General features: G+C 40.8%; 1 long non-coding RNA gene across 1 annotated transcript; it reads left to right on the forward strand.

The window, feature by feature from the left end:
- The first annotated feature begins 22,976 nt into the window (after positions 1–22,976).
- LOC146716921 (uncharacterized) lies at positions 22,977–24,005 on the forward strand. Its single transcript, XR_014915799.1, has 4 exons — positions 22,977–23,240; positions 23,332–23,394; positions 23,492–23,554; positions 23,671–24,005. It is a non-coding gene; the product is annotated as an uncharacterized LOC146716921 (long non-coding RNA).
- Positions 24,006–25,256: the final 1,251 nt, after the last annotated feature.

Below are 25,256 nucleotides of genomic sequence, written 5' to 3' on the forward strand. Positions count from 1 at the left end.
CGGCACATCAGTTAGTGCAATCTAAAACAGATCCCCATTTCTGCCAACACCTGATGGAATTTTGGAGTTGAATAGTTTGCAATAGCCCCCACTTTGCCTGTCTTTCACGCTCCTGACAGACTGGCATCTATATGCAGAGCGAAACAAAAGTCACGTACAAACAAATGCCACTTTTTAGGTATGGAGGAATGTGCTCACACTTGGCAGCTGATAGGAGCCCATAAATTTCCACAGAAAAGAAAAAAATGCTCATTGCCTCATTGTCCCTCCTTTGCTCATTGGCTACTTTAGTGGCCTGCTTCCCTTTGGATTTTCCCATGCCCTACTATCTTTTCTCAAGTCTTAATCTTTTCATTCTGTCAGGCCCACTCTCGGCAGCCTCCGCGCCATTTCCAAAGGTCTGGGCTTCATGCTAATTGTCTCTCAATGGCACGGTTACCTCCCACCTACATAATGCACCTTGTTTCCTCCACTCGGTCCGGGCTGCACCATTTTTGCTCATTCAAATTCAGGAGGGAGAGGGACTGTAAAAGCACTGCCTCAGGCTACGGCGGAGCAACGCAAAGAAAATACACACACACACACTCACACACAAAAAATTGATTTGCTTCCCTGTTTTTAGAGGGAAACTTCTGTGGGTGGGCTAACCGGCAGGACATTTTGAAGGATGAGTTGCATGTGATTGCTGTTGTGTTAGACAAAACGTAATTTCTCAACTACAAGTTCTCCGTTCCAACATTTATCACACAGTTCATCATGTTCCTGCGGCGGTGCTACCGAAGCATGCAGGTTATTTTTGAATTAGCTTCACTTTCAATTCAAGTGCTTGTAACGCATCTGCCAGCAATTTGATCTATAGTCCTCGGATGCAGCGGAAAGGCACAGAGAGGTAAAGGTTACGAAAATCATAGTTACAACATGAATGCTGATCCCCTCTCTTGGGTTAAACGGGAGTACTGTCGTGAAAGGCACACATAAATTGTGCTAATTGTGTCCACGTAGACCTAAATTGGCTGTTTTTCTTTCAATGGAGAGATCTCGGCCACTCAGGACTAAGACGACAGCCATGCACCATTAACATCTATTGAAGTGCGCCCGCTTTGATCTTCTCTCTCAGAAGGAGAGCAATGGGGGAACACGGGGAGAAAAATAAGGAGAAAAAACATCATCAACAATTCAAATGCACCCAATTATTGGACCATAAATAAAAGCCTAATTAGCATGAATTGCTTCCACATTGTTGCTATTTTTACATCATTTCTTCTTCCAAATTTCAGGCTTGTGTATTGTGTGCGCAGGCTTCTGCGTTAGTGCTTGAGTTATGATGGAGATGCTTAATTTCATAGTGAAATTGCTGCGCTAATTAAAACTGGTGGATAAATATTTGCTCGCTGCACAGCACCCACATGTGTTTTTATTTGGAAGCACAAAAAAGCGAGCTGACCCCGACTGTCACCGCAGCAACATTTGATCCGTATCGCAAAACTGTCAATGCAGCATCTGCGACGCATCGAACCGATGACTTCAGTTTGCATCTGATGTCACGATCATCAACGTCAGCAGTTATGTAGCCATCAAAGGTGGCGGGTGGGTTGCGTGTAGTTGTCAGATAAGTTCAGGCTCAGTTGATTTTGAGTTTTCTAAAATTAGGAGCAGAGCGAGGGAAAGTACTGAAACACAGCAGCCAGAATTAGATTCACACGTTGCCCTGAAAGGTTTTTGTTTCCCAGCGTGATGGTGCTCATAAAGGGCGGCCTGTCTGCTCTGTCTGGTTTGGGTTATGAAGTCACTTTTCAATACAGAAACAAGATGGTGAGGATCAGGTTGGATAAAAGTTCTTTCCCAGCGTCTCCTCAAACATTGTTTTTGGTCAAATAGGCCAGGATCTCCAGAAATGGAAACAGTATCTCACCATTCCTCTCCCCTTTTAACCCTTAAGGGACACTTAGTTGGAATCAATCTCTCTGTGAATTTAAGGCACGGCCTGCTGGGAATTAAACCTGCCTTTTACTGGTCACAAATAGGTCTTTTTGACCAGTACAAAATGATTATAATGAGGTTTAAAGATGGCGTTCCCATGCAATGTAAAAACTAGCTCTCCTTTGCAGCCTCGGGGTTAAAAACCTCAACACCCAGTGATACTCCACTGTCTTCTCCCACACAGTTTCAACACGTCTGGCCAGCGGCTCGGCCTGCCATTTGACTTCAAGACATCTTTTGTTCTCTTGTGGTTTCTAGTTCAGTTTTTATTACATACTCCAATTCATCTAATTCCAATTTATAATTTCCATTCTCAGGCGTAGAAGGTTACAATAATAAGCCTCAGCTTCCATCAAGTTCGAATGTTTTCCTTGGTCACCGTTGATGTCATTGAGCCATTAAAATGCCAAAAAGTGACTTAATTGTAATTTCCATCCAAGTCGTGGAAGGAAAGCGCACTGATTTCCAATAAGTGTCCCTATAGATTAATGCATGTGGTTGTTTTTGGGGTGGTGCAGGTTGTGTGGTCAGAAAATAAAAGTAAGGGTCTTTTTTTGTTATCCAGTTTGGCTTTGTTAAGAAGTGGTGTCTTGAGGTCATTTCAGGCCCAAGTGGACACAAAATAGGGAAGTTCTTTTTTTTCTTCAGTTTGTCTGACTTTAACTGAAACTCATATACTATACATAGGTCTATAAACCATTTCTTCCATCTGTTTTGCAGCTGGGATAAAATGAAAAAAAAAATCAACCAGTATTATACATTAAAGTATTTCGTTTTATTTTTATACTCAGAAAACACATAAGCACAGATCCCTGAGCTTCCCATTAACTCTGTGGAGCATTTTAGTGTCTTTGAGTTTATTATTTTGGTTTAACAGGTGACTGGTTTCCGCAAAAAAGACCCAATAAACTCACCAAACTACACCTGCTCAGCAATAAAAGCTTTAAATTTTGATAAATGCCTTTCTATTCAATTTGAGCACTCAAAGCACTTTCTAATACAAGCCACCTTTATTATCAGTATCAGGCAAGAAATACATGGACTTTTTCCTTTGTGTTGTGCCACCTTTGAAAACTGACATAATAAATGGCACGATTAAATTTTTTGGCAAGATTGATTGAGACTGAAATCTGACAAATACCGAAAACATTGGACAAAATGGATAGCCTATAAGACCCATTCAACCCCATAGGGCATGGACCCCTCTTCGTTGGGATGTTTGTTTGTTTTTTCATTCAAACTGCTTCTGGTTTTTGACCCTTTGAGGCGAATGGCTGGGCCCTGAGAGAATGGGGCCCTGCTATTTCCCACTCTGGGTTCAAATATGTTAAGACTGTGGATGGAACTGGACCTATCGGGGAGAGGACCAGACATCGGGCCCTGTCTGGCTCTCTTTGTGTGGATGTAAGGGGCGGTGTGGATGGTGTTTTTGGGACGGGATCGATAGGACGGTACTTTGGGCATACCCCGGCTGATAGAGTCCCCCCTCTCTTTACATATGTGTATAATTAGTTTTTTCTTCACCCCACAGATTAGGTGTGTTTCATCCTGTTTAGTTTGTTTCTTTTGTGTTCCTTTCGCTTATTTTTGTTTGTATGTACTATAAATTTGGAAAAAGTACAAAATAAAAAGTTGTTTTTTTTTTAAAAAAAGAAAAAAGATGGCAAAAAAGTTGTACTTGTCTGCCTCCCTTTTCATTGTGAGTGGGAGTTTGTGTGTAGGTCAAATGTGTGTGTGTGCCTAAGCACCAGACCACCTCTCCGTGTTGATCAATCAAAGAAAACCAAACACTGCTCTCCCTTCGCATCAGACGCCGTGAAATCAGGCATGAAGAGGAGAAGCTTCTCTGCTCCAACAGATGCTGAGGTTCCGCCTGCTTTTCAAAGCTCCTATCGTGGCTGACCCGCCACTGAACCTCACGGCTCTGTCTCATAGTCACTGCCAATGTAAGCAGATGCCTCTTCGGAGTTTGAGCTCGGTCTCTTATTTATGCATGGGATGATAATGCTACCCTACATGTGATACTTCAAGAAAGGGAAGAGTCAATAACTAATGGAATTCGTGCTTGACCAGCACTCCTCTTCCCTCTCGACGTACCACCCAGGTTTTCTGCTGATATGCTCACCTCTGCTGAGCATCGTCTTCGAGCCCACACAGTTTGCCACAGCAGCTTTAGCTCAATTACTGCTGGTCCTGCTGGATTGAGCCCTTTATATAAGATAAGATAAGATAAGATAGAACTTTATTAATCCCTCGGGTGGGTTCCTCTGGGAAATTCGACTTCCAAAAAAAGCACAGCAACGACCAAAGTTACAGTTACAGAACTGTTATATATATATATATATACACACACACACACACATATATAAATACAGAGACAAATATAAATAAAATATACAAAGGGGATAAATAGAATAAATAGGAATAAAAAATAAAAATACAAGTGAATTGCACATTTCAAGTATTGAGTCTACCCCAGTCTTTCCCCAGCTGGGAAAGCTCACTCGTCTAAACTCTGAGAGCTTTTGGAAATATCTATAAAATGACATCCAGAATAAAACCCTCCCTCTGCCTACGTACATGGCTCCATAATACAGGGTTTTAGAATTTGAAAGAAGCCATCAGCCTCCGTTAAGTCCTGCAGGTAGATACTTTGCAGGCAAAAAAGTTCAGAAAAATCTAAAGTTTGACTTCAGAGTGACATTAAAGTTAAAGGACACGTGTATGGTTTGAGGCTTTACCGCCTCATTTTGATATGACAAAATGCCCTCTATTCTATACATCTTATATATGGTAGGATCTCTTGAAATAAGAGGCATAGCGCAATATTCAGGTGATATTATCTCATTTAATTACCTGTGACTTTAGATCCTTATGTTTTTGTGGTTTCTGTTTTATTATAGAATCTGCAGTACGGCTCCAAAACCCAGAATCCATATTCATCTTTGTGATCTGTAAAGTGATTCAAAGAGTAAACGCTACATGATTTTGACTGAAACTGAGTGGATTTTAACTCTGATAAGTCAGTGGATATTAGTATATACAGTACATGTTCCTATCGAACACCATTTGTTTATTTAGTTGGCTGTCAAACAAAAAAATAATAGTAGAGCAATATTGTACTGTTGTCTTCTCGTTGCATGTGCATTTCTTATCCTACATAACGTCCTAAACGTGCAGTGCTTTGGTCTAAAACTGCCAAAAGGATTTTTAGTGTTAAACTGGCTTTGCTCCTTGTGGTTCTGATTCTTTTGTTTGCAGATATTGTTATTGATTGACTTCTGCATAGAAAATTATTGATGCCTCCAAATAAATACAACCCCATGAGTTTGAGTACTGTAACAGTACTGCAACACTGAAATGGCAGTAACTACCGTGTGACAAACTACAGGGAATTTTCAGCAGTAATTCAGTGTTCTTTGTGAATACTGTAAACACTGATGTCTTTGAATTAAAATAAATAAAAGTGTAAAGAATTGTACATATTTGTAGTGAAATGTAGTATTTTGTTCTTTTGCTGAAAGACTAGTGTAATTTCAGTAAAAGTGTGTTTAGGCTCACCCGTGGCTGAAAACTGTGCTAAAGTTGACTGTTTACAGTAAAGAATTGGAATGTTTGTCTAGCGTTCATGTTAAAATGTTGTTTGACATTGTGTCAGCAACAAACTGATGTCACTGATTGCAGTGGGCACAAATGAAATGAAATTTAATCCTGGAAAATCTAGTTAATTTACTGTAATTTAACAGACTTACAGTGTACATACTCCAGTTTGTTATATTTACTTTCTTTTTTTTTAACAATAAGATAAATACATAATATGAGTAACTATCTCAAGCAAGAGGTAATTTTCCGTATCCTGAACTTTTAGCTGCTAAAAAAAAGCTTCTGAGCTGCAGCAAAAGGAAAAGGTTTAAGTTAGCTACTAGTTTGGATTTCTGATGATCCCAGCAGAGGCAGGCATGCTGCAAAATGGCAACAAATCAAAAAACACAATGACTTTTGGAGTTGGTTGCACACTGGCATGAATACTTAATGCACTGTGCATGTGTGCAGAGCCAGAGGTAATTTCCATTTTCAATTCCAACAATAGTTACATCTAAAAAGCAACAAACAGCACCTTCTTTCTTTTACAGCAGCTGAACATATATGTTCAGTGACTGATTTTAAATTACGCACACAAATACGCAGCTGTAGTAACGGAGAAATTATCTCCCACTATATAAAATATATGTCAAATAGGCTCTTGAGCCCACTGTGAGCAAAGCATAAAAGGCAAAATGTGAGAGTTCAATAGGTCAGCTAAGAGGAGGCTTTGCCTGAATATTTCCAGGCGATTAAATTTGGTGGTGAGCGTCTTGTGAAGACCCTCCAAACTCTGCACCTGGTTCGTATTCCATTCTTACAGTCTGCTTTCTTTGGACCCTGCATCTTCCTCTTATTTGATTTCAGCTCTTTGAGATATAAAATACATGCTGATACTTAAAAACTGTCTTTGGGGATGAGGAGGTGAGGTGAAGAGACAGGCCTTTTGAGGAAAAAAACATTTATTGAGATTTGGCAGCATGCTGCAGACTGAGACAGAAAGCTATACAGTCTATAGAGCAATAATTATAGGATCTATTAATGCTTCTTTTTTTTGTACCCACCATTTGAACAAGTAAATCTGGGATTGTGTCCAGGCATTTTTACGAGACAGTTCAAAGTACTTATGGCACCAAATTTTCTTCACATGCTTCCTGTTGCTGCTGAACAGTGTCAGCAAACACATCATCTGATCAGATGGATGCTGTAAATGTAGAAGCCTACACAGGCCTCAGTTCACATCTGTGCAGCAGTAAGGATGCTCTACATTTAAGTTTTTATTACTTAGTGAACGGAGGAGGCTCCAAGGTTAACAGATAGCAGTAAATTCCTGCGCTTCATGCCATTATCTTGAGTAAGGGCACGTATAATGGATCATGAAGGGTTTACTGGTACTCCAAAGTCCTTCCTGGCTACAAGTATGGAAAGCTACTTCTGCTGGCAAAAACAAAATAATTCATCAGAGACATGTAAATAGTCAAGTAATCAAAGCTGGAGACAGCAGATGCCGGTGTCAGCATTACTGGTTTAAGTTGTGCAGAACAAGAAACTGACTGAGCTGTTTTGTAGCCATAATTTGCATTGATCCAATGTATGACACTGTGATGTCACACACTGTGTTTTTGATAACCATTTCTAACACTGTGACACCGCCATGTTTGGTTATAGAGCTATGAGGAATTGCACGACTGTTTGGGTAGTGACTGCATTATATCTATTTTACTCTAAACACTAAGATACAATATCAGCATCACTGCATGTAGAAGACTTATATATCCAGAGATTGTCGAAATAAAGTCAAGAGGAAAAAGCTGACTGAGGCAATGAATTAAGTAAGAAGTTGGAACTTCTTTGTGGAACCAGGGAAGTTGCCCCCTGCTGGTCAGCATTAATAAATACAGGTTTCAGATCTGTCTATCTTTCATATTAAGTTAAAGGTTTTGATGAATGTGCTTTATACAGCCAGAAGTCAGACTCTATTCATTTCAAACTTGGATCCCCCCCCGCTCTCATTAGCCATGCTTGTGCCCATGTCAGAAGCACAGGTGACACATATTGTCTTAAAGATGGTTCACCTCCCTCAGAGGTCCTAGTAAACAATGGGTTGTCAGCCACGCTGGAACTGCTTCAGCTATAATGAATACAGTCATTCTTTTTTTATTTAGTCAGCCCTTAGTTTTCCATCCCTTCCAATGCAGACTACTTAAACTGTCAGTGACCTGACTTCTGGTTTGGCCTTACACCAGTATGCTAACCTGCGGCCTCAGCTATGTAATCAGCTAACCCATAGTTTGGTGTTTACTTCTGGACATTTTGAGGAGGAATAATCTGTTTATACTGATGGTGGACTCACCTGCTACCCCTTAGGGGGAAAAAAAACAGCCTTTCTGGTGGACTTGTTAGTAGGTTTGAGCTGCATATGCTTCCCTAATCTGCTGAGAGGCTACTGGTACACTTCATTAAGGTAAACTGCCTGGTCTGTGCTGTTGTTGAAGTTGCTGTTCGGTGACAGGCTGTAGACTGATGCTACTAAAACTTAATTAAGGTCAGATGGATGCCCCCTGCTGTTGCCATTGCTTGTTTGCGGAGCTGCCAGATTTAACTGGTAAAAGCAGATACTGGCAGTGCCTGTTTGCTATGTACCACAAGTAATACACTGACAACTGTCAGTGTATTATTTTTCTGCTGAATAAAACTTTAAAAATATGGCAAATCTACCACGGGATCTGCAGTTCCATATGATTTCTTAGACAGTAAATGTAATTGGAAGGTGTAAGTCACAATAAATTTAAACTGATGTGCTTCATGCGTGTTTTTTCGGGTGAGAGTTCTGGCTTTGGCTGCCTCTCAGTGTGTGGCTGGAAACCAAATGGTACAAAAAGTACCCAAACTCAAAGATAACAATCCACCCAAATTAATTTTCACCAACCCATTTATAGGAAAACATTTCCCAGGTGGGCAGAAATCCAGTCTGGCAGTCCTGATTATGTGTTACTTCATACTGATTTAATGGAGCTGATTTTATTTCCCTTGCTGCTTGCAGCCTGTATTGGGATGCTTACACGATACACATTTAGTAAAATGCATAAGCCCACATTTAAGTGTTGTCTTTTAGAGTTATATGATATTGCAATTGCACTTTGGTGATATTGCTGATTGCTCTTCATGAGTCTGGTCCAAATGTGATGGATGCTTTGCTGTAGATTTAAACTTTAACACGGATGTCTTGCATCATAAAACCTTTCCCAGTGATGCCGGCCTTTTAACACAAGCTAACACAAACAGCAGGTCCATTCAGCTCTGTGGCAGAAATATTGGCTGTAGTTTTGTGTCACTTTGCATGACTGCTGTGTGGTAGTTAAAACTTTTACGTTCAATCTGCTGCCCATCATCACCATCATTCAGCATACTGTACATAAGTAAACAATTGCATGGGTTTTTTGCTATAAATGGCTGATATAATCAAAAAAGTCATTACTTTTTACTTTTAGATAGCAGTTTACTTTATGATGGCTGAAGGGGTTTTGTTTTTGGAAATAACCACATAGTAACCGCAGCTGTCTAGCTCTATATTTTACCATGGTTTGGTGTTTAAACTTTAATTATTACCAAGACAGTCTCTTCTCTGCTGAGTTTGATGAATGCTTGCATACATATTTACAGCAAATGTAGTTGAGGAGCAGTAACGGACTTTAAACATGCTTTTTGGCATTTGGGTCTCTGCATACGTTTGCATTTGAGGTGGATTCTGGCTGGATTCAAAAGAGTAAAATATGTGCAGAGAAAAACAAAAAAGCCATATTTGTCATACTTCACATTCCTGCATTTTGTGGCTTCATGATAGTAAAGATGTTTTCCTGACTTATCCATTCCTCAGATTGTATCTGTGCAGACCAGAAGGAATGTAACACTGTAGGTTCATAGGCATTTGAAGCCTTTTAAAAAAATATATATATTACTATGTTGTATAGCTTTTTTGCCTTGTGTAGACAGCTATTTTACTGAGCTGTTCTTCACCTATCACAGTACATATGTGGGATTTTGGCACCATCATCTTCAGAATAAAGCATGCTTTCAAACTCTTTCCTTTAAAATAACTCATATCGTAAGATAATTAAGTGCTAACTATTTATTTTGCTCCACTTTCCCACCGTTTAGATTAGACTTTAATTGTCAACTGCCACCCACAACAAACTATCTGCTCTGTTATCTCAGCCGCTCTTACTCATCACTCCGCAGGCACTATCAGCTGTCTGCGAAAGTAATTAGATCATCTCCAAAAACACGGTATCAAGCAGAGAGGCTCAGCCTTCCACTCAGAGACGAAGAAGATGTTAAAAGACGTGTGCAGTTAGAGGTCGACCACAACTGTGATCCACAGAGATGCGGTCCAGTAATTGAGGATACTTTGGCTGACACTCAGTCCCTGAGATGATTTACAGCGTTCTGATGGTTTTCCCAACTCCAGGGCCTTGGCGTCACAGACAAAAGGAGTCTGTGCTGCCAGTCGTTCAGATGGATGAGACGTGAATGAAGCTGAAAAGGAGTGAAAGCCTGGAGTCTAAATCTGTAATCCGCGCTGTGTGCAGCTCATTGATGAGGTGCAGCAATGAAATGCTTCCTCTGTAGTGTCTCTGACAGCATAGGCTGTTTGTGATATCCAGAGCCAGGAGTTTTTCCCAAATGAAAAACTTTCCAATACCAATTATAGTCTCAAGTGACTTTAAAGAGCCCAGAACCTTTTCTGGTCGAGGACCTCTGGCCACTGGCTTGATTTAATTTTTTTTTTTGAGTAGTTCAACATCAGTTTTTATCGACCTGAGAAAGCACTTTGTTTGCTGTGTCTAAGCAGGAGCCCTGTACACTTATCTGAGCAGTGGTAGGAGGCAGTGCACCAACAGAGCTCTGTGCGTTTGTGTGTGTGAGAGAGAGACGGAGAGTGGTTAGTGTTGGTCTGTACGTGTGTGATTTTTCTTTGAGTTTTGGGCTGGATAAGAGAGGCAGGACATTAGAGAGCAGCCAAGAGGGCCTGGGTTTTCCTGGCACACAATAGCAGGAAGTGCTGCCACGCTATAAATGGAAGTTAAAATAGTGGCAAAACTCAGTCAGCAAGGCCTTTCTGCCACCAGCCAATAGGATTTATGGGCTCATACTACTTTTTTTTTTTCCCCCAACTTCCACGCTGTGATAATGGAATAGAAAGGAGAACCAGGAAAGTTGTAGACTCAGGCCAGAGTGAGTTGTTATTCAACAAATAACTTTTGAAAGTTGACACTGGTGGATATGGTTTTGAATTGGACCTGCTAATGCTTAATTGGAGCCAAATTTCAGAATAAGCCTGACCACTTACTCCCATAAACTTTCTAAAGACGTTCTGGAGATTCATTGTTTCCTCCTGAAATGTGTTTTCTGGATGATGGAAAAGTTTTTTTTGGTTTTGTTTTATTTATTTATTTTTTAAGTCAAATTATTTATTTTTTTAAGGCAGATTAACAACTTCCTGGCTTCATTTGTAGCTTTACAAAGCTGGCAAAAATTTTTTAAAAAAATCCAATAAACTTAAATCTTATCTCTAGCTGCAGTGTAATTCTGAGTAATTTGGCACAAATCACAGTTGAGGTTATTAAAAAGATCACATCCCCCGCCAAGTTCCTTTTAAATTACTAAATCTGAAAAGATTTATAAGCTCATCTCTCTTTGGCAGCTCAGCACAGTGCACCTCCTTGAAGAAATTAGTTTTGAGCAGATACTAGCAATCACTAAAGGTTCCTGTCGTGTTACAGCATGGAAATATTTAAAGGGGTGGTCAAAATTAGGCTGGTGACCAGTTCAGGGTGTTAACTGCCTCTCATCCAGTGTCAGCTGAGACTACAATGGTAAATGGCCTGTATTTGTATAGCGCTTTACTAGTCCCTAAGGACCCCAAAGCGCTTTACACATTCAGTCATCCACACATTCACACACTGGTGATGGCAAGCTACATTGTAGCCACAGCCACCCTGGGGCGCACTGACAGAGGCGAGGCTGCCGGACACTGGCGCCACCGAGCCCTCTGACCACCACCAGTAGGCAACGGGTGAAGTATTTTGCCCAAGGACACAACGACCGAGACTGTCGGAGCTGGGGCTCGAACCGGCAACCTTCCGATTACAAGACGAACTGCCAACTCTTGAGCCACGATCGCCCCCGAAGTGGTTTAAAACAATTCTCACTAAGTTTAGGCACACAACTAAACTGTATTTTAAGAAATGTAGCATAGTTCCTTGAGCCCTGGTTTAGTACCATTTTGGCCCATGATAGGATTCAAATGGATAAATACAGTGAGATGAGAAACTGTTTTTGCATATTTATCACACTTACATGATTATCAAAACTGTTTTAATATTAGACAAAGATAACCCAAGTAAATACAAAAGACCATTTTTAAATGAATTTCTGTATTAATGGGGAAAAATGTATTCAAACTACCTACCTGATCCTGAGTGAAAAAGTAATTGCCCCCTAAAACTAATAACTGGTCACTCTTGGCAGCAAGAACTGCAATCAAGTGTTTGCAAAACCTGGCAACGACTGTTTTACATCACTGTGGAGGAATTTTGGCTTACTCTTCTTTGTAGAATTGTTTTAATTCATCCACATTGGTGGGTTTTCTAGCGTGAACGACCTGTTTAAGGTCATGCCAAAGCATTTCATTCGATTTCGGTCGGGGCTTTGAGTAGGCCACAACCCCCCCCAAAAAATAACTACATTCATTTTTTTGTTTTTTGTTTTTTAAGCCATTCAGAGCCATTTTTCCACAGTCTCCTTCCTATTGTTGAATCATAACTGTGACTTTAGTTGTACATTTCTTTAGATGCTCTTCTGGGTTCTTTCGTGACATCCTGGATGAGTCGTCAATGCCTCTCCTGGGAAAGTTCACTATTGTTCCAAGTTTTTTTCATTTCTGGATAATTGTTCTCACCGTGGTTTGCTGGCGTCCCAAAGCCTGAGAAATGGCTTTGTAACCCCTTCCAGGCTGATATATGTCACTGACTTTATTTCTCAACTGTTTCTTTAGATCATATCATGATGTGTTGGTTTCTGAGATCTTTTAGCCTACTTGACTTTAAAGCTTAGGGTAAGGTTTAGGGTAATTATCTTAGTGGTCTCCAGAAGATAAGGCGCTAGAAAATATATTTTGTTACCTTTGGACAGATATAGGCTATAATTTTCTCCTTTCTTTCAGTCTTTCTGTTGAGATAAGGTTACTGTATTCTCGGGACACTTTATTGAATATATAGACATGAGGTGGGGATTTTACAGAATGTCCAAAAACTGTGGTCACTACTATTTCCAGAGGATATTGGCAGACGGGTTGCTGTTTTACCCAGTTTTTATAACTCATAGCAAATACTCCTGAAATATAAATTAGCCTAATGCTGAACTATGAGGAATCTGCTTGGGCCCTAGGACCAGTTACTCTACAGCAGAGAACTCAGTGGACCTAAAATGTTGGATACAAGAATGTGGGCTTAGACACTAAAAGGATTAAGTATGCAGCACTATTTTATAGAGATCTGCAGATTAACTCAGTCCCAACAAAACATAAAAGGTCTCTGAGGGAAAAGTGGGTCACTGCAGTTGCAAAGAAGATACTATAAGTAAGAAAACTAGTCACAAGGTGAAGTTAAATTTAAAAGATGGCACAGACCGGATGACAAAATGACAAAAACAAGAAGCCACTGGCTGCCTGGCCTCACTGTAATGTTTGTAGACATTCAGTTTACTTCTTCTTAGGCATGCTGATAAAGAAAGTTTAAAATTCATCACTTCTGGAAAAGACATTACATCCCTCCCTGTCTTGTGCTGTGTGGCTCTTTCCCAGGAGTCCATGAAAAACTTCACAACCTCCCCTAAATGTCAAGGGTAAGCTTAGTGAGAAGAGCAGGCAGGAGGCAAGAGGGCAGTCAGCTAGGGAGCGCATAGCTGAACATTTTCTATCCCAAGTATCTCAGCAAAAATGTGTAGTCATCAGTTTGAGGAAACAGAGACTTCCCTTATTGATGTGCTATGAAATATAAGAACCTTATGTGATATAACATTACATGTGAGTCAGATATGCTCTGTGCAGAATATATGGAACACCTTGTCCATTTAACATTTATTTTTAGCTGCAGATTTTCTGTAAGTCAAAAAGTGTGTGGGCAGAGATCCTTCTTTGGACAGCAATCTTTAGAAGTAAATCATGTGGATTAAACTCCTACCCTCCGTGAAGCCGACAGCAGGGATAATGGATCATTTACAGCGCACTCTCTGGCTTCAAACTTGGACCTTGTTTTTGACACCGAACACAGTATTTCCTTCACATTCCTCTCCAATGCTCCCCTTCAGTCTTTATGTCAATGATAAATCATTTTTATTTCCTCAATTTCATACATTTCATACAATTTCACATTTCCATAATGTTCAATTGTGCATTTGTGACAACAAATTATCCTAGCTTTCCATAAGAGTTTCACACATGCACTGTACAAAAGCTGCTTTTCCATTCCACTGCTTTAGGAGCATATTTTGTCGAACTGTTGTATGACAACCATGCAATTGTGCATTAGGGCTACATGCTAAAGTCAGTTCTTCTCACGTTACAGGAAGACACTAACTCTTGAGAGAATCTGTATGCTAACAGTTCTGCCAGCTGATGAGAATTAAGATGTGGGCATGAATATTGTATATTGTATATTGCATAGCTTTTTTTGTTATACGTAAAATTGTATTGTATTTATTTAAATTTTTACTTTTTAATTATTTTATTTGCATTTTTCTAATCACTAGGGTTTGAGAGTAACGCAATTTCTATTCTGTGTATGTCCTGCACATGTGGCAGAATTGACAAATAAAGTTGACTTGACTTGACTTGACTAAGGTTAAGAAGCAAGGAGAAGGCTGCGTACTTCTTTTTCTGGCATTCTTTATATTCAGGGGCGATCGTGGCTCAAGAGTTGGGTGTTCGTCTTGTAATCAGAAGGTTGCCGGTTCGAGCCCCGGCTCGGACAGTCTCGGTCGTTGTGTCCTTGGGCAAGACACTTCACCTACCGCCTACTGGTGATGGCCAGAGGGGCAGATGGTGCGATATGGCAGCCTTGCTTCTGTCAGTCTGCCCCAGGGCAGCTGTGGTTGCAACTGTAGCTTGCCTTCACCAGTGTATGAATGTGAGAGTGAATGAATAGTGGTATTGTAAAGCACTTTATAGCGCCCGAAAAGCGCTATATAAATGCAATCCATCGTTATTATTATTATCAGATGAATATTTCAAGCCGCTGTATGTTGCTGGAATGTGAACTTCTTCTTTCACTGGCTAAAGTTTTTAACTTTGCTCTTTGGATATAAAAAGTGTATTCAAATCATGTCAGAAGATTTCAAGAAATACAAACTTTTTCAGATGGTTATCTTTTGGCAGAAACTCAAAGCATGCATTTACCAAAGAGCAGCAATCTGCTGTCTAAGCTGAAACCTCTCGACAGTTTCTGTCTGTGGTAAATCTCACCAGTAGCTGAGCTGAGCCAAGGGTGGGTGTGGGTTTGTGGGTCAGCCTGCCAAGCAGCGGCTCAGCTGGCATGTCAGCCCGCTCTGAGATAATGTCAGCACATCTGAATGGTAATAGTAACCAAGGACCTAACACAGCAGAAATTCTGATAACATTAAAATGTCAGTAGCTTTTTGTAAAAATTCATGCACCATGAAATCGATCAGGACACGTCAGCGGAGCAGGACAGAAGGAAATGCCACGAAAGATCATCTTCGGAATCAGAGTTTCTATTAATCTCTGGCACTTTTTTACACCAGTAACATTGTTATGTATTTATTTGAGGCCGCATTCCCAAACTAACATAGACAATTCATAGAACAACAACCAAAAGTCCAGCATTCACTGTCCTCTTGTCTGTCCACTGTCTTTGTAACAGGCTAAATGTACCATTTTATTCACAAACCACCTGCTCATTTTATCCTAATTTATCCTTCTGTGACAAACCTGCTTGATATCTACAACAAAGCCTAGAGCAATACCTTTGCCGAGATATATACTAGTCTGTGGTGTTTTTCCATTGCCCCACAGTTTCACCACCATAAAACAAGTTTGTCTGTTTCCTTTGAGTCCATTTAAAAGGTTTCAGCAGTAGTAGAATCCAGAAATGCATAGGAGGAAACAGCCAATCAGTTGTGGCAGGCTGTTCCAAGTCAGGTTACAGTATAACGTTTCAGAAGGCTTTGACTGAAAACCCAAGGTACGACTTGTGGTGTAAATCTAATGCAGAAGTCAGCCTTGCTGGAGCTTTCTATCAAGTAGTTTGTGGCTGCTGTTGCTTTAAACATGACAATACCGGTGATAGTGAAAAATAATGGTGAAGTTAGAGGTGGCAATAAAAATAGAGCAGGAAGATTCATTTATAACTGAATTCAGACAGGACAAGAAACTGTTGATTAAAAATTTCTTTTGCAGAGTATCCAAGGCAAAATTTCCCTAACATGTTTTTTTAATGGTGGGAGATACCGGAGCTCCCAGAGAAACCATGCATACTCCCAGGTTTGAACTTAAACCCTCTTGCTGGGAGGCAACAGTGTAAACCACTGAGACATCTGCCCTCTGCTAAAGATGCTGAAAGCTCAGGGAGATGTCAGAATGGGGAAATTAATTTTTTTCTCTCTTTTATTTATTTATTTTTTTTACTACCGAGAATAAACTGAGAAATATTTTATAGAAACGTTTTGACATGTGCAGCCTTAAACAAGTAAGTACTGGTTTTAAACTTGAGAATAATCTCCGCATGTATTTTCCCATGAAAATGTGGAGAGACAGAGCCATAACCGGGGTTTAGAAGACTAGGTTGTTTTTTTGTTTTTATGTATCATATTTCAAGTGCACTACCTGTGCTCCAGTGACAAGAAAAAAAAACTATAGGTGCTATAGTTTTGATACAGTTAAGTTTATTTTCTATATCTCCCTTTTTATAAGGAGCAACTGTGTATTCAGAATTATGAAAGAGCAGAGTGTTGTGTGTATAAAGCAAAATAAATACAGAGCTATTCCTTTGCTTCCAGTAAAATGGGACTGTGGGAAAGAGTTCTTCTGATTCACTTCTTGTGCCTAAACCAACCATCATAAACCTCATAATCATTCCTCGTGAACTATGTGTCAGCCTAACCCCTTAATCACAACCCAATCAGAGGCACCGTGGGGCAAGCCATAACTTCATAGAATTCCCAAAGAGTCTTTTCAAAGTAAAAGCCATCTAGAGAATCCCACATTTATGTATGCTGATTTATACAGTCTTATTTTGGAGGAGGGAAAAAAACAAGACCTATGTGAGCTCATAGCTGGTTACGGTCATGTATATACAGGCCTGTGAACATTTAAATTTCCTATTCTGCACAAAGACCCTGACAAATGAAATTACACATAGTGAGACATAACAGAATGGGCTTTACATAAACAAATGAAGCTTTGGTGTAAGTCCTGTTTAAATTAGCCTTAAACCAACTGTTTTTGATTATAAAAACTTAATGTTCCAAAGCCATAAGGATGGTACTAATTTAACAGGTCAAATTAGTTAAATGAGAAACGACGTTTAACATTACGTACAGCAAAGACTGGACTGAATCTGCAGATGCGATAAAATCGCAGGTGTAGTCTCCGAGTTCACTTTCCTGAGATTCGCTCGCATCTGGGATCCACACATCTTGCCACTATTCAAACAAGCTGATTGGATATCTACACAAAGCATGACACCGTGATTGGTAATGTTGCTAATGCACTGCGAGGAATCTTGGACAGGTTGTGGAATGATAATCATTATGCCTGCTGTGACTCACTCAGGATAAACATTAGCTTAGCTGGTAGATATTTCTGGCCATGTGCACCTGTTTGCATGTCACCAGCTAATTCATAACTCTTTGAACGCCGCTTTATGTAAGGAACACATTTCAGTCTTAAACATGTCCATATGGACAAATATTCTTGTTGGGAAGAGTTTGGTGGATTATTTTTTTACTCTCCGTGCTAAATTATCTCCATACCACTGAGGCTGCGAGAGGCTGTGGATCTAACACGAGCCATAAATTTGCACAACAGCTTGCACGAAGGATGGACATTCAAGTAAGGACTTAATAACTTAATTACTGCAACACCACATGCTGCTCAGATACATCTCTAGTGTTTCACAGCCAGGCCTTGTAAATCTTGTGTTTAATCAGCTTGTAAGGTGCTCAGGACATCAAAAGCTACTGCAGTTATTCTACCATGTGTGAACACCCGACTCCACACCGTACATTACTGGCCTTGTGCTCGTATAAATGACGACTGAGCTCATGCTGTTTTGTAACTCTTTGTTTGATTTTGTGCCAAACATTTCTATCATAAATCTTGTCCTTAATTTTAGTCCAGATCCAGTTCTAAATACTGTTTTCACAAAGATGCAATTTAAATCATTGAAAAATAATTTTAGACAGAGCCTCAGATACAGTACAGGCATTAATCTGAATTTCCTGTCATTGAATTGCCAATAAGACGGCATATTAGCACCTAAAAAAGCAGCTGAAATTAACCAACATTACCATTTGTTTCAAATGGGTTCAAACAAATATCACAACCCCTCTAAGGTGGATATGGTTACTCTAACATATTCATGCTTACACAATGCATTCCCAAAAAAGGCAGTGTCCTAAACAGACCAATACAACTTTTTAGAGGCTACTTTTTGCTCTTAAAAAGTTAAAAATAAAGAAAACAAATGTCTATGCAAATGTTACTTTAAGTACCACCACAACAATCAGGTCTTTTTTTTCATAAGGTTCACTGTTTAGACCATCCATCCATCCATCGCTTATCTGGGGCCTTTTCCTCCCAAGCCACCTCCTTCATCACTTCTGATGAGATGCTAAGGTGTTACCAAGCCAACTGACACGTATAATCTCACCATTGTGCCATATAGGTCTTTCCTGGGTTCTCCTCTCAGTACTACATGCCTGAAACTCCTCACCTAGGAGGTGTCCAACACAAAACACCTCAGCTGGCTCTTTATGACATGAAGGAGGAGCAGATTTCCCAAATGACCAAGCTGCTCACCCCATCTCTAATGGAGAGCCCAAAAAGCCTTTGAAACAAGTTCATTTTTGCTGCCTGTCTCCACAGTCTCATTCTTTCAGTCATTATCCAGAGTTTGTGGGAATAAGTGGGGCGATCGTGGCTCAAAACTTGGCAGTTTGCCTTGTAATCAGAAGGTTGCCGGTTCAAATCCCGGTTCGGACAGTCTCGTCGTTGTGTCCTTGGGCAAGGCACTTCACCGACTTCCTACTGGTGTTGGCCAGAGGGGCCGATGGCGCGATATGGCAGCCTCACTTCTGTCAGTCTGCCCCAGGGCAGCTGTGGCTACAACTGTAGCTGCCTCCACCAGTGTGTGAATGTGAGAGTGAATGAATAGTGGAATTCTAAAGTGCTTTGAGGGTCTCGGAAAGTGCTATATAAATGCAATCCATTATTATTAAGTGGGGTGGGACTGTAGTTTGACAAGGAAATCTACAATCTCATTCCTATTTTACAACAGACCAGTACAGCATTCACATCAGCAATCTCCCGCTTCTTCCCTCAATCACTCTTGAACAAGTCGTTGAGATACAGTGGGGCAAAAAAGTATTTAGTCAGCCACCGATTGTGCAAGTTCCCCCACTTAAAATGATGACAGAGGTCAGTAATTTGCACCAGAGGTACACTTCAACTGTGAGAGACAGAATGTGAAAAAAAAAAAATCCATGAATCCACATGGTAGGATTTGTAAAGAATTTATTCGTAAATCAGGGTGGAAAATAAGTATTTGGTCAATAACAAAAATACAACTCAATACTTTGTAACATAACCTTTGTTGGCAATAACAGAGGTCAAACGTTTACTATAGGTCTTTACCAGGTTTGCACACACAGTAGCTGGTATTTTGGCCCATTCCTCCATGCAGATCTTCTCGAGAGCAGTGATGTTTTGGGGCTGTCGCCGAGCAACACGGACTTTCAACTCCCGCCACAGATTTTCTATGGGGTTGAGGTCTGGAGACTGGCTAGGCCACTCCAGGACTTTCAAATGCTTCTTACGGAGCCACTCCTTTGTTGCCCGGGCGGTGTGTTTTGGATCATTGTCATGTTGGAAGACCCAGCCTCGTTTCATCTTCAAAGTTCTCACTGATGGAAGGAGGTTTTGGCTCAAAATCTCACGATACATGGCCCCATTCATTCTGTCCTTAACACGGATCAGTCGTCCTGTCCCCTTGGCAGAAAAACAGCCCCATAGCATGATGTTTCCACCCCCATGCTTCACAGTAGGTATGGTGTTCTTGGGATGCAACTCAGTATTCGTCTTCCTCCAAACATGACGAGTTGAGTTTATACCAAAAAGTTCTACTTTGGTTTCATCTGACCACATGACATTCTCCCAATCCTCTGCTGTATCATCCATGTGCTCTCTGGCAAACTTCAGACGGGCCTGGACATGCACTGGCTTCAGCAGCGGAACACGTCTGGCACTGCGGGATTTGATTCCCTGCCGTTGTAGTGTGTTACTGATGGTGACCTTTGTTACTTTGGTCCCAGCTCTCTGCAGGTCATTCACCAGGTCCCCCCGTGTGGTTCTGGGATCTTTGCTCACCGTTCTCATGATCATTTTGACCCCACGGGATGAGATCTTGCGTGGAGCCCCAGATCGAGGGAGATTATCAGTGGTCTTGTATGTCTTCCATTTTCTGATGATTGCTCCCACAGTTGATTTTTTCACACCAAGCTGCTTGCCTATTGTAGATTCACTCTTCCCAGTCTGGTGCAGGTCTACAATACTTTTCCTGGTGTCCTTCGAAAGCTCTTTGGTCTTGGCCATGGCGGAGTTTGGAGTCTGACTGTTTGAGGCTGTGGACAGGTGTCTTTTATACAGATGATGAGTTCAAACAGGTGCCATTCATACAGGTAACGAGTGGGGGACAGAAAAGCTTCTTACAGAAGACGTTACAGGTCTGTGAGAGCCAGAGATTTTCCTTGTTTGAGGTGACCAAATACTTATTTTCCACCCTAATTTACGAATAAATTCTTTACAAATCCTACCATGTGAATTCATGGATTTTTTTTCACATTCTGTCTCTCACAGTTGAAGTGTACCTCTGGTGCAAATTACTGACCTCTGTCATCTTTTTAGGTGGGGGAACTTGCACAATCGGTGGCTGACTAAATACTTTTTTGCCCCACTGTATTTGCATCTCCTCCACTTGGGGAAGCAACTCTTTCCAATCTAAAGTGGGCATGCCAGTCTTTTTCAACTGAGAAGAGTAGTAATACGATGGCACCTATCCAAGATGGCGGCCATCTGAACGATGGCACCTATCCAATATGGCGGCCAACCAAACCGGTTTGAGAACCGGTTTGACCGGTTTCGTGCGTGTGCGCATGCGCGTTCAGTAATTCGATGGCACTAGTCCAAGATGGCGGCCAGCCAAACCGATTTGACCAGTTTCGTGTGCGTGTGCGCATGCGCGTTCAGTAATTCGATGGCACTAGTCCAAGATGGCGGCCAGCCAAACCGATTTGACCAGTTTCGTGTGTGTGTGCGCATGCGTGTTCAGGTGTGGAAATACCACAGGGTATCAGAGGGGTTATATGAGTTTATGTGTTTTTAACGGGGTTTTAATTTAATCAAACCATAGGGTTTTTAATTAAACTATTTTTTCACTTAGGTGTATCGCAACATTCAGTTATGCATGTGTTCTTAAAAGCAATTCTTTGTTTCTTGTTTCATTCTTGGCGGTGTGGAAGCTGTTTTGGTTCACAGTGCGCCTTAACAAAGAGGGTGTGCTCTAGTCAAAAGTGTTGGTAATAGTGTTTTAATCACACTAATTTTCTAAATCTGACAATGTCTCAGCTTGCAGTGAGGCATGCATTTTATTTTATAAATGGCACAAATGGGAATTTCTTCTGAATGGGTGATGTCAGCATGTTCACAAGCGTTTCATTTAATCAAACCCCTAGTTTTAATTTAACTAGTTTTTACACATCTACTGGGGTTTCTTTCCAGGGTTGATGCGATCATTTTATTTAAAAATCGGGATTTCGGAATGTTGAACTAAGAGTGAGACAAAGCCAGCCAGCTAGTTTTTAACACAGTAAATGTTACAAATAGCATTCAGTCCTTTAGAAAATAAATGCTATAAGCAGCCAGTATCGCTCTTTTCATCAGCCCTTTAGAAAATAAACGCTACAGTGATACTTCTAAAACCAGTCGTCCAGACCCGCTCCAACTTTTCAACAGCTGGCTAATTGTTTGAATTTGTTCAGGATTGTAAAAGCCCACCGCGGGTATCACTTAGTTGTTGAGAGTACCATGCGAACAAGGGCCCAACCTATTGTTTAAAGTGGCCAGTATTGGCTCTTTTTGTAATTCCTCGACAAGGTAAATGGGGCAGTTGGTACCAGTCGGGTGGCGACCCCGCCTATTGTCTGAAGTATCGGCTCCTTTGTAATTCCTTGAGAAGACAAAAGCCCTGTAGGGTCTCATTTAAATTGATTGGAGACATCTTGTTTCATTCTTGGCGGAGTGGAAGCTGTTTTGGTTCACAGTGCGCCTTAACAAAGAGGGTGTGCTCTAGTCAAAAGTGTTGGTAATAGTGTTTTAATCACACTAATTTTCTAAATCTGACAATGTCTCAGCTTGCGGTGTGGCATGCATTTTATTTTATAAACGGCACAAATGGGAATTTCTTCTGAATGGGTGATGTCAGCATGTTCACAAGCGTTTCATTTAATCAAACCCCTAGTTTTAATTTAACTAGTTTTTACACATCTACTGGGGTTTCTTTCCAGGGTTGATGCGATCATTTTATTTAAAAATCGGGATTTCGGAATGTTGAACTAAGAGTGAGACAAAGCCAGCCAGCTAGTTTTTAACACAGTAAATGTTACAAATAGCATTCAGTCCTTTAGAAAATAAATGCTATAAGCAGCCAGTATCGCTCTTTTCATCAGCCCTTTAGAAAATAAACGCTACAGTGATACTTCTAAAACCAGTCGCCCAGACCCGCTCCAACTTTTCAACAGCTGGCTAATTGTTTGAATTTGTTCAGGATTGTAAAAGCCCACCGCGGGTATCACTTAGTTGTTGAGAGTACCATGCGAACAAGGGCCCAACCTATTGTTTAAAGTGGCCAGTATTGGCTCTTTTTGTAATTCCTCGACAAGGTAAATGGGGCAGTTGGTACCAGTCGGGTGGCGACCCCGCCTATTGTCTGAAGTATCGGCTCCTTTGTAATTCCTTGAGAAGACAAAAGCCCTGTAGGGCCTCATTTAAATTGATTGGAGACATCTTGTTTCATTCTTGGCGGAGTGGAAGCTGTTTTGGTTCACAGTGCGCCTCAAGATTCGCTGCAGAGCACACCATTTTCTTTGCGATCATCAACACTAACATCGTTCTTTATAACATGGACATCGTAAACGGTAAGTAAAACAAAACCTATTATTGGATTTTTAAAAAGTGTTATGTTAACATATTATAGGATATTCAAACTATCTTTTTTTCCTAAAACAAAAGCTTAATTTTTAGGAGTTCGGGAGAACGGCCCAGGACCCTTTTCTTTAGAAACGGGCGCTTTTACAGCTGGAACTAGTTCTCTAACAGGCACAAGGTGTGTACAGCATTACTGGATTTTTAAACGTATGTATGTTTTAAACTAGCGATTGTTTTAAATTATGTAATAACGTTTTTGTTTGTTCCAGGGTTAACAAACTGAGCAGGAAAACATTCAGACACCGCTACCACAGAGCCCTACCTTACATCAGGTGTGTATACAACGGGATGTATAGTTGTGTATTTTTTTTTTTTTAAAGGGGTTTAAACAATTACAAATGTTCTAAACTGACCGTTTTACACCTACAGAGCCACGCCAGAGAACCGGGTGTGTGGAGAAGCAGGACCATCCCGAATAACGCACACTACAAGGTAAGCATAGGCATATATAAATTAGATAAAAAGAGATAGAGAGGGAGACACGCTTATTCAGTTTGAAATGGGTACATGTATAATATGTTTTAACACATGTCTATCTATCTTCACAGACTGCAGAACAGCACCCCTCCTCATAATGATCAGGACACCATACGATTCCAGACGTTTTTGGAATGTTTAAGCAGTATCGACCTCCCAGAACAACAAAAACCTGGAGCTTTGTGCAACAGTGGAGAGTCAGAACCGATCTTCATCAGCGAACCTGCAACACCCCCGAGTGAGTGGCTACCTCGCGATTTCTCTGATGTTTTTGAGTACAGCATGTCAGATTTTGATCTAGTTCATATACCCACCACCCCAGAATGTGTCAGAAATAGCGTTGATTCACACATAGATTTCGAAGAAGACGGCATAACAGACTCTCAAATATCAGCGGCGTATGATGCTTACATAAAGCTTCCAGACGCTCAGCCTGCTGAACAAAGTCATATAGCTTCAATAGTTGATAAATTATGTTTGATTGAAGCTAGACTCAATCAATACCACCAAGAAGCACAGGTACAAAGGCAACAGTTTACCAAACTCATAAACAAAGTGTGTAGTACATTAGACAACATCTGCAGCAAAATTTCAAGTCCCTGACTTTTAAAATCCAGACCATGGACCCTCCAAATAAATTATTTAAACATAATAACGGAACCTCCACTCCTGTTAGATGTTTTGACTTAGAGACTTTTATGCAGTGGGCTGAAGAAACAGATAAAAAATTAGACGATATTATAGCTAGACTTAATAGGGTGCCTGCATCAGCCTCATCCGATACACATCCTTGCCAGACTGTTCCTACGTCTGCTATTGCTGATGGGGCTATTGTTGCTAATAATAGTGATAGTACAGCTGGTGTTGCTCGGGCCGTTGCTGTTACTGATGCTAACCATATAGCTTGTGCTGCTGGTGATTTTGCGTCTGATGCACAATCTAGCCGGGTCACCTCTGCTGCAGCTACTGCAGTTGTTATTGAGCCCGTTGTGCAGTCTGGGTCCGGCAGCCGCTCTCAGTCACACATTAGAGAGATACCTAATTTTAATGCTCGCGAATTGCGTGAACGCCTTGATTTTAGGGGTATAAGTCTCGATCATCCAGAACAAGTGCTGGCGCGAGTGCGCGAGTGCTTAGCCAATGTGATAGACAGAGCTGTGGCGGGATCCCAACAGGGCAGTGTTCTAAACGTGGTCCTGCGTGGCCCCTCGCTGGCTTCAGATGTTCAGGCTGTTTTAAACGCTGATGATCGGTATGATCCGGAGCTGTTTCTCGATCAAATTGCACAAGTTATGCAGAGTAATGATGAATCTATCGGTGATGATGAATTAGAGTTTATTGTCACGGTAGCTCAGAACAGTAGTGGCGGGTCTCGCTTAAGACTGGCGCACATACCTTATGATGAGATTCTCTCAAAGAAAGGCAGACATTTATACACACCAAACAACACAAACAACAATTTGTGCTTCTCCCTATGCATAGCACATTCATTAAACTCATCATCCTCTGAGCATGAAAAACTTGCTACAGCTAAACAGATGCATGCTGAAGTAGGTCTATGCGACACACAGCAAGTATCATTCTCTGATGTCGGTAAATTTGAGAAGCACTTCAACATTAAGATTGTAATCTATTACCACACAGAAGGGCGTAAACG

This window comes from Copadichromis virginalis, linkage group LG2 (assembly GCF_057382275.1).
Source record: "Copadichromis virginalis isolate Kocher_CV1m ecotype Utaka linkage group LG2, C_Virginalis_male_GT1.1, whole genome shotgun sequence".
Classification (NCBI taxonomy): Eukaryota; Metazoa; Chordata; class Actinopteri; order Cichliformes; family Cichlidae; genus Copadichromis; species Copadichromis virginalis.